The following is a 10,210-nucleotide window of genomic DNA, read 5'->3' as shown; positions in this document are numbered from 1 at the left end:
GCACCTGCACCTCCCCAAAGCGCGCCTGCTGTCTCCAAATTCACCCCTTGCTTCTTTCTGGTCGTAGGAGTTTGCCAACTGAGCCGGCCACGGGAAGACACGGTGTACCGTCTGCAGCCGCGTTAATTTAGTAGCTGTGGTCACGATTAAAAGTCGGGAGAGTTTAAAGAACAAGGAGGTTTACTTTGCTGTAATTAGTACCTTAGCGCCTTCTAATTTAATGAAGATCCGTGGTGTGACCGGGGGTTGAACGGGAGAGCGGTAGAGGCAGCATCCCAGTGCCGCCTGCTTGCTCAGGGCTCCACCCCGGGCCCGCCCGCCCCACAGCTCAGCTTCCTGACCACGGATTAGAGACGGAAGTTGGGGTCAGCTGGGGGACCAGACTCCCTGTGGTAAAAGGGCAGAGCAGAGTCCAGGTCACTTGTGGACCCCACCGCCCGCTTGGCCCTGTCGTCATTGCCTTACCTTGCTTCTCCGCCCAACGCCAGAAGTGGGTTTATAGCAGAGAGCCGCCTGAGAGCGGGCCACGCGTCCCCCAACGCCTAGACCAGCCACGGTCGTCCAGCACTCAGCTCAGACAGCTGGAGAGACCCCTCTTTGCCAGCTCCTGCCCTAGGCCCTCAGAACAGCCTTGGAAGGTTTTTACTTCCACGTTTTATCAGCTCTTAAGACATCATTAGTGCTACCCGGGCCGTTGTCTTATGAACCACTAAAAAGAAAACAACTTGCCACAATTAAGTTCTGACACTGCCAGTTATAAGAAGCATCCTGTTTTTAAAGGTGTTGAAATGAGAGAGAAAATGTGTTTTAGCAGCAGTGCAATGCAGGATTCCCATTTTAAGTGGCACTGAGGCTCAGAAAACTTAAGGAACCTGCCCAAGGTCACACAGCCCCTGGTGGGGTCAGGATGTGAACCCAGATGAGTTCTCTTACCAATGCACCCAAGTAAACGTTATCGCCCTCGTATGAGTGGCCTTGGCAGAATTCCTGGCCACAGTCCCCGGGACGCCAGGTATAACGCAGTCTGCCCACAGGACAGGATGTTCTGCAGCTGTTTGCAACTGGGGAGAGCTGACATGTAGTGCCACCTAAGCCACTTAGCGTCAGGTCACCCACACTGCCTTCTCTGCGAAGAAGGCCTCTGCCAGGAATGCCAGCGGGGCCAGGAAGGACAGCACAGTGTCCGTGCATGTGTCAGGGCCACGCACCTGCAGCTGAGCCAAGGTCTGCACCTTCTAGCACTCTCTAGCTGGCTCACGTAAATCTCCCTCCGAGGGCGATAGCTTTGTGCCTTGTTGGCAGCTGCTCCCTGACTGTTCTGGCCGATTGCTGTGCCAGAGCCGAATGTCTGTGGGGACAGCACCACCGTCCTGGGCGGACGGAGTTGGTGTGCGAGCGTGACCTGATTCCTCCTGGGTTCCTGACCGTCTCACGCTCAGGCGTCCGTTTTCGAAAACCACACGGAGTTAGCCGTCCCCCGATCCCCCGACTGCCGGTGTGGGTTCCTGAGGAGCAGGGGCTGTGTGCCCCCGGGGCCCCAGGGCTGTGCTTCTGCAGCCGCTCTCCCTGTGGTCACAAGGCCGGTGCCCTAATTGTGCACCGCGCTCTGCAGCGAAGAGGGAGGCCGCAGCCCAGTGTTTTGCTGAGGTCACGGGGCCGCCTCTCCACGGATTATAGAAACATCACAATGGCCCTTTGCTCACCACATTCTGGAGACTTGGCGAGTATTCCTGGTGACTGGAGTGGCAGCAGACAAGATGGGCTGGGCTGCATTCCACACTGAGGGGACTCTGCTACCCAGAGTTTGTTTGCATGTGGTCATTCTCTGGGGGGGGGGCGGGGGTGGGGGGTGGCTGGAGACGATGATGTGGAGGGTTACAGCTGCCTTGGCTGAAAAGGCAGGGCCAGCTTCCTTTTGGATTTGCCCCTTCTCTCATAATTATGTGCTTACACTGGATATTTGGTCCTAGGTGATGTGTCGATCAGGGACAAGGAATGTTCGGAGTTAACTTGCTAGTTCTTGTGAGTCTGGTTTAGAGAAAGGTTCTATATCTGGACTTCTTCGTGGCTCTGTTGACGGAGTTAATGTTCTTCAGAGCTCCCTCGAACTGTGGACTCTGATAAGGAGCGTGGAGGGCGTGGTGAGAGAGAACCAGCCTGGAAAGGCCAGTGGTGTAGGCGGGAGGCGTGCGGCCGGCGCAGAGCCCGGGACGGCAGTTTGTGTGTCCTCCCCACAGGCTCACGTGCCCCCAGAGTCAGAGCCCAACTTGGCGTTTCATCTGATCAAACGTTCCTGCCACAATTTTAGCAGAAGAGCTCACGATTCAGCTTCCACATAATGGGGTTAGTAAAGACACTCTGTTTTCTCAGAAGAAGCTGTTCTGTGTCGTTCTGCATGTGTTCTTTCTATGATTTTTTGCGTATCTTATACTGAACACACACACGTGTGACATTAGCCCTAAAAACAGAACCGCCCGTTATCTTACCAGAATAGTAGTTCGTTCTGTATTCCAGAATGGCAAAGGAATCGCACTTACCACGGGCAAACCGTGGTGACCCCCAAGTGCGTCTGAGAATAGAAGGAAGGGGGGGGGGGCGCTGCTCAGGACGAGAGCCCCTGGGAGGAGGCCAGAGGGCAGCTTCTCACTGGCTGGGCTGCTGCCGAGAGAAACCTCCTTCCTCCTGCCTCCAGGCAGGTGCCCAGCCTGGGGCTCCTCTCCTCAGTGGCCTGGGGCACGATGGAGCTCTGTGCTGAGGGGTCAGAAGTACACGCTGAGGCTGGATGGGACGCCCGGGCTTTGCTTGGGGCGAGGCAGGGGCCCGAGGCGAGGGCAGGAGGGGGAGGCGCGAGGATTCAGCGTACGGTCTTCTGTGCGTGTTCGAATCTCCTGTAAAATTTCCGAAAGAGGGGGCCAGACAAAGAATGTGCCGCTGCCCGTGGGCCGGGCCTGGGAGCAGCTCCGCGGGCTCGCAGGTCCCCGCGGGGCTCCCCGGGACCCCGGGACGGCCCCCCACCCCCCACGTCCCAGCCTCGGCCCGGGAAGGGGCCTGGTGGGTGTGCAGACTGTGGGCGCTGAGCCCCTGCGGGGGTCGGTGGGTGCACGGAGGAATCTTGATGCCGTTTGCCTTTTCTCCTCCCAAGCCTTTCACCAGTGTTAAAAATAGTGCGTATGGAAGCACTTCCTGCACAGAACAGGAGTGGGCGCACTTTGAACAGCACCCCTGGGTGTCAGCTCCACCCCCCACCCCCGCCCCCGCCCCCGCCCACCTGCCCCTTAGGCCCCGCCTGCTGTCTGCTGAAGCCAGAGGGCTGCTGTTTGCACAACAGCAAAGGACCCCAGCCCCCGGATCCGGCCAGCGACGTGCCAGTGTCCTGCCAGCCCTGGGGCTTCCGAAAAGACCGGGTGACTGTCCTGCTTGCTTCCCCCGGCGCGGCCTGTCCAAGCCCGTCCGTTCCCCCTCGTGACAGAGGGGCCAGGGGCTTGGCCGCGGGGCATCTGTCCAGGCCTGGAGCTGGGCGAGCACTGAGCCAGGCAGGGTCCCCTCACTCCTGGCTTGGGCTGTACGAGCTCCTGTGGGGCCGCCTGGTCCAAGCCACACCCAGTGCCTCCAGACTAGAGGCACAGACGTTGCTGTTTTAGGTTCGGTTTCTGTTCTGGAGTGCACTCTCTCCCTTTTGACTTTTTATTTTTAAATAATTACAGATTCCCAGGAAGTTCCAAAAATAGCAGGGAGCGGTCGGTCGCTTGCACCTTTCACCCACTTGCTATGTTTTACACGACTCTACACAAAACATTGCGTGTCCCACCTACACCGCCTAATCCAGACACCGAGCGCCCCCCCCCACCCCTGCTGCCCCGTCACACCACCCCTCCCTCTTCCTGGCAACCGCGGATCTGCTCTGTAATCATGTCCTTTTGAGGATGTTATATACTCGGAGCCACTCAGTGTGTGTCTTTTGGGGACTGGCTCTTTTCCTGATCCTAACGTCCTGAGATTCAAGCTGGTGTTGTCCATCAACGGACGTCCCTTTTACTTCCACGCGGCAGTCCGCGGTCCAGAGTTTGTGCCCCGTCGTTCAGTCGGAGGCCAGTTTGGCACTATTCCAGGTAAAGCTGCTGAGCGGTTGTGACAGGATTTTGTGTGGAAGTAAGTTTTCAGGTCCCAGTTGCTGGGTCACGTGCTATGTGCATGTGCGGTTTAAGAACCTGCCAAGGGGCGCCTGGGCGGCTTCGTGGGTCAACCGTCCGACTTCGGCTCAGGTCATGATCTCACGGTCCTTGGGTTCGAGCCCCACGTCGGGCTTTGTGCTCACAGCTCAGAGCTGGAGCCTCCTTGGGATTCTGCATCTCCCTCTCTCTGTCCCTCCCCTGCTCGTGCTCTGTGTGTGAAAAATACACATGAAAAAAAAAGAACCAACCAAACTGTTTTCCAGGGCGGCTGTAGCAGTTGTGCGTTCCTCCCAGCCGTGTGTGAGGTCCACGCGGGGCGCTGTCGCTGCTGGTCTGAGCTGCCCTCCTCGCCGGTGGGAGTGGAGCGGCCTCCTCCTGCTCTGATGCCTTGTCTGCCCTGATGCCTGGTGACGGCACGCACCGCGTCCCGTGCTTTGCCACCCATAGCCCTCTGGTGGCACGTCCCCAAGTTCTTCCCCATTTTCTAACTGGGTTGTTTGTCTGCTTACGTCGAGGACGGGTGTCCACCGTTCCAGCGTCCTACAGAGTAGTCTCCCTGCTGGAAAATTCCTCCGTGGCCTGCCCGTTCATCCCTGGCCTCCGCCCACATAACCCCCAGCGCCCACCGGTCTGTTACCGTCTCCACAGTTTTGCCTTTTCCAGAACATCCTAGAGTTGGAGTCATCAGCACGAAACCTTTTCAGACTGGCTTCCTTCACTCAGTAACACGCACTGAAGGCTATTCCCTGCCTCTTCATGGCTCGACGGCTCGGTTTTCAGTGCCGAACGACACTCCTTTGCCTGGATGGTGCACGGTCTGTTTACGCACTCGCCTGCTGAAGAACATGGTTGTTTCCAAACGTGGGCAGTTGTGAACAAAGCTGCCGTAAACGTCTGGGTGCAGGTTTTGGTGTGCACGTAACTTCTCAGTTCCTTTCGGTAAGTAGCAAGGAGCAGGATGACTGGATGGCAGGGTGAGAGAAGGCGCATTTTGTCAGAAACGGCCAAACCGGCTTGCAAAGTGGCTGCACCGGGTCGCGTTGCCACGGGCGGGGCAGGAGATTCCCGCTGCTTGGTGTCCACGCTGGCGGCCACGACGTCGTGGACCCTTCTGACAGGCACGTATGAGATAGGACGCCGAGTGCCTGCCACCTGTTCATCCTCTGTGGTTCGAGGTTTGTTTTTTGCCTATGACCGTCCAGGACCGTTCGTTGAAGAGACTCTTTCCTCCAATGAAGTACCTGTACACCTTTGCCAAAACTCAAAGTGCTAATGAGGTGGTTTGGGGTTCTCTGTTCTCTTCCGTTCACTCGTGCGCCTGTCCCTCCGTCGGCGCCACACGGTCTTAATGGTGGCAGCTCTGTGATAATTGTGGAAATCGGATAGAGGGACTCTTCTACTGTATTTTCCTTTTCCAAAATTGCTCTAAATATTCTTTTTCTAAATATCCCTTTTCTTTTCCGTGGAAATTTTAGGGTCATCTCGTATACCTGCACGGAAAGTCTTGCTGGGGTTTTTGCATTGAACCAGCGTCTCGTCTCGTGGAGAACAGACCTCCTCACTGTGCTGTGTTCGGTCCGTGAACACAGTAGGTCTCCATTTATTTAGACGTTCTCTGATTTCTTTTCGTCTGATTTCCTTTCCCATGTTCAGCGCACAGATCCTGTACGCGTGTCATTGGGTTTACAACCCCGTGGGTTTTTTGGAAGCGGTTGTAGGTGGTACTGGATTTTAAGTTTGAGTTTCTGTGTGTTGACTGCCAGGTCACGGAAACACAGAGGACACACGCACATTGCTCTCGTCCTGCAATCTTGCCGAATTCACGAGTTCTTGGAGTTGTCTTGTAGGCTCCTTGGCTTTGTGTGTTGGTCACCGTGCCGTCTACAAATACAGACCGTTGTATTTCTTCTTTTGCAACCTGCGTGCCTTTGATTCCCTTTTCCTGCTTCATCGTGCAGGCTAGAACTCACTAGCAGCGGCCAGAGGATCTCTGTGCCCTTTCCCTGGTCTTGGGAAGGGAGGGACGCGGACGTTATTTATCAAGCGGACAAGACTTCCCGCCACGAGTAGTTTCTTGAGGATTTAGATCACTACTGCCACTTGAATTTTGTCAGACGCTTTTTCTGTGTCGGTTGATATGCTTGTGTGATACTTTGTCTTTTGCCTGTCGATAGGGTGGCTTCTACGGATTGGGTCTTGAATGTTGAATCGGCCTCGCATCCCTCATTGAACAAGCCCCGCTCGGTTGTGAGGTACGATTCTTCTTATATGTTGCTGATTAGGGTCTTTGCACATATATTTGTGAGGGATCTGGGTCTGTAGTTTGCTGGTCCTGTACTGTTTTTGCCTGGTTTTGGTGTCAGGGCAGGGCTGGCTTTGTGGTCGCGCTGGGAAGTGATCCCTCCTCTCCCGTGTCGTGGGAGGGACCGACCGCCTGGAGTTGGGTGACTCAGCGGTTAACAGAATTCCAGTGAAGCCCCACTCCCCTGGGCAGGAGACCCGGGGCTCCGCTTCGCAAGGCACTGCCGTGCCGGGGCGGGGCGGGGGGGCCAGGCCGCCCCGAAGGCCCTGGGCTGTACTTGGCTCGGCTGCCGCCTGATCGATCGCAGCCGACAGCAGACCCTCTTTACCTGGGGCTTTACCCCCCCCCACCCCTCCGCCACACACAGTTTCCGTCCACGCCGGGCCTGTCCCTGGAGGCTAAGTGGGACGGAGCTGCCGGCACGGGAGCTCTGTGGGCCGTGCCTGCCGGTGTCCGGGTTCCGGGAGGGCCATGTCCGGGCCATGTCCTCATGCGATGAAAGGGGCAAGGGAGCTCTCTGGGTCTCTCTTGTGAAGGCACCGTTCCCATTCCCGAGGCTCTGCCCTCATGACCCGTGCACCTCCCCAGGGTCCCACCCCCAACTACCATCACGCCAGGGATTAGGTTTGAACATACGAATTTTGGGGAAACGCCAACACTCGGTCCGTGGCTGCAGGCATTTTCGTCTGTTTTGTGCCCACAGCATAGCCCGCGATCAGAGTCAGAGGAGGCTTCGGTGTGAAGACGTTGCCCGACGACCCCTCCTCCTAACCAGGAGCCAAGTTTTGGGGGTGGGGGGTGGGGGTGGAGTTCTGGGGTCTCTTGGGACGGGAGAGCTGGTGCCAGGCTCGCACGGCAGGCAGGGCTGCCGCTCCTTCCACCAGCTGGGCCGTCCGCAAGGGTTCTCTGGCTGCACCAGGTCCCGCGCAGAACCAGGCGCGAGGACAGCGGCCCTGTGCCTGCTGCTGCTGACGAGGCCCGGGACCAGACAGCCGCCGGGAGGCTTGGCCTGGCAGCACCTGCTTGGGGTAGAGCTTCCACGGGCCCAGCGTCCAGGCCCAGCGTGAGGCCCCCGCATGTGCCCCCGGGGGGCCAGAGCGCCTCACACAGGGCCTGGAAGGGACACTGTCGCGGGTAGGCAGCCCCCCCCCCCCCCACCGAGCCCCAGGTTCCTCGCCTGTGAAGTTTGGGGACAGGGTGGCCGGGAGGGAGAGACGAGTGGAGGGCACGAAGGCACCCTCTCAGCCACGCGGCCCTGCGTGTGGTGCACCCAGCGGCACCGCCCTCCCTGCCGCCAGACCGGCTCCCGCCCCTTCCCACTCAGGTCTCCCAGGGCTGCAGACTGGTGTGAAGAAAGCCATCAATCAGAGGGCCTGAAGGCTGAGTAGTGACGCCGGAATGCACTAGCAAATCAGCACGTGGGTCCTCTGGGACCCAGAAGTCCCACAACGGCAGTCTTGGAAACTTTTTAAAAACCATTTCTGGGTTTCCTTACCTGTAAAGTGGGGGTGCTGATGCCTGCATCCCAGGGATGAAGCAAGACAGCACAGGTGGAAGACATCTGGCACAGTGGCTGAGGTCTCCGGTGGGCGGGGCTCCTCCCTGCCCTCCCCTCCCCTGCATCCGTCCAGCTGTGGCCCAGGCTCCTGCCATGCCCGTGTGCCTGCCCCCGTTGCCCCTGTGGAGCAGCCCGCGGCCGCGGTGACAGGGAAAGCACAGAAAGATTCCAACTTGGCTCCCGAGCCCTGGGGGTCCCTATCGGGCTGGGAAGCTGGCACGCAGCGGGCCGGTGAAGGGTCCGCAGCCAGAGTAGAGTGTCCTGGGACGCCTGGCCCCCGACCTTTGCCAGACAGGTGGGCCAGAAGCCCTCCCCTCCCGCAGCAGCCCTGCCGCAGAGCCTCCTACAGGCCCTGGGGTAGACTGGGCTCTCAGCTGCCGGTGCGGTTTCCTCTTGACCCCGAAGATTCGCCTGCAGAGTCTCACTGGAGGGAGTGCAAGCTGGAGAAGAGACGTAGGGTGTTCACGTGGTGAAGGAAAGACTTTGTGACTCATTTGTTCAGCAGGCCTCGGCCGAACACTGGTGTGCTGCTGGGCAGTGTCCGTGGGGTGTGAGCAGACACAGCCCGACCCTCTTGGAGCTCACGGTGCTGGGGGGGCCGTGCTGTTGGGAGGGTGCTCAGTAAGTGAAGCAGAGGTTTCCCTGACTCTGAGGATGATGGGGGAGCTAGTTGAGAAGCTCCAGGCTGAGAGAAGAGCGTGTGCAAAGGCCCTGGGGAGGAGACAGCAGCCTCGGTACACAGAGCCCAAGGGTGGGAATGAGGCCAGCCCGGGGGGGGGGGGGGGGGGGGGGGGGGGGGGGGTGGTAACCAGAGTCTGCCAGGGGGGCGTGGGTCCATGTGATGGGCAGAGAAACGGGGAGCACTTGGGGGCGCTGCAGCTGTGGTTTTCCTCCTCCCCTGTCCGGGCGGGGTAGGGCCTGTTAACAGGCAGGCCTCCGGGCGAGGGCCCTGTGGCTGCCACCTGGTGGTGCGGCGGGCACCGACAAGTCGTCCCGAGTCTCCATTCCCGCTCCCGACAACCTCCTTCCACCGGGAGCCTGCGTGGGCCTCGCCTCGCGTCTCCCGCCTGCTTCGCAGACCCGGCTGGGGCTGGGGTCCGCGCCCACGTGCAGGCCCCGGGGCCCCGCCCACACCCCCGAGCGCCCCCGCGCCTGCGTCACCGCCCGGCCGGCTGGATCCGGTTCCAGCCGAGCCGGGCCGGCGTGACATGCGCAGTGCGCGGGCGCTGCGGCCGGGCTGCCCGGGGCCCGCTGGCGGCCCGAGACGCGGAGGTCAGTGTGCCGAGCCCGGAATCGGGGCCCGGGGAGGGGGTGGGGGGACCCGCTCTGCACGAGCGCGCCCGCGCGGAGGGCCGGGCGTGTCCCGGTGGGGGTGCTGCGGGGGCCCGGGGCCGGGAAGATCCCGGCCCGGTGAGACGGCTCACCCTGCGGGTGGGGCGCCCTTCCCCCTTGGGGTCGGGCGCGGGTGGGCCCACGCCGCCGCCGAGGTTACCTCATCCGGGGGTGGGGGGGGGGGGGCCGGAGCGCCCTGCTTCCCAGCCTCGGCGTCCTGCACGGTGAGGATGGGGCCCGAGTTGGGTCCTGCACCGGGGGGGTGGGGGGGGTGGGGGGGGGTGTCGTGGGGGTTGGGCTCCAGCTATGTGCTGCACCAGGGGGAGGTCGTGGAGACTCTGAGCTGTGTCCTGCACCGGGAGGGGAGGTTATGGGGGCTTCCGAGCTCTGTCCCGCACCACGGGGAGGTCGGTGGGGGGGTGGGGGGCTCCGAACTGTGCCCTGTGCTAGAGGGGAGGGGCCCCAGCTGTGTCCTGAACCAGGGAGGAGGGCTTGAGGGGGTCTCCAGCTGTGCGCCCTTAACAGCTCTTCCTTGCGGAAGGTCTCTGGGGCTCGCAGCCCCTCCGATTGCTGGTTCAGAACCCCGGATTCTAGTCTCATCCCCGGGCCATGTGACCACACGCAAGTTCCCTGCCTCTCCAGCCTGTTTCTCTGCAAAACCGGGGAGTGGACTAAACCTTGTCCCTGTTGTGCACCTGGGGACTGGTCTGTCCTTGCTCTCTCCACTCCTGGGACGGGTGTTGTCCTTTGCTTGGGACAGATAGCCCAAGGCGACATTATCTAAACAAGTCCCACCCACACGTGGCACATCATCATTGTTGGGGGAGTGGGGAGGGCCTGCAGGGG

At 60.3% G+C, this 10,210-nt stretch overlaps 1 protein-coding gene across 5 annotated transcripts in view; it reads left to right on the top strand.

Moving 5' to 3' along the window:
• Window positions 1–10,210, top strand: part of CHLSN (cholesin) — a 122,010-nt gene that overhangs the window by 93,426 nt on the left and 18,374 nt on the right. The gene's annotated exons all lie outside the window — the stretch shown is intronic.

This window comes from Panthera onca, chromosome E3, assembly GCF_046562875.1.
Source record: "Panthera onca isolate mPanOnc1 chromosome E3, mPanOnc1 haplotype 2, whole genome shotgun sequence".
Classification (NCBI taxonomy): Eukaryota; Metazoa; Chordata; class Mammalia; order Carnivora; family Felidae; genus Panthera; species Panthera onca.
Note: the sequence above shows the minus strand (reverse complement) of the source record. Positions and strands in the feature narration are given on the sequence as shown.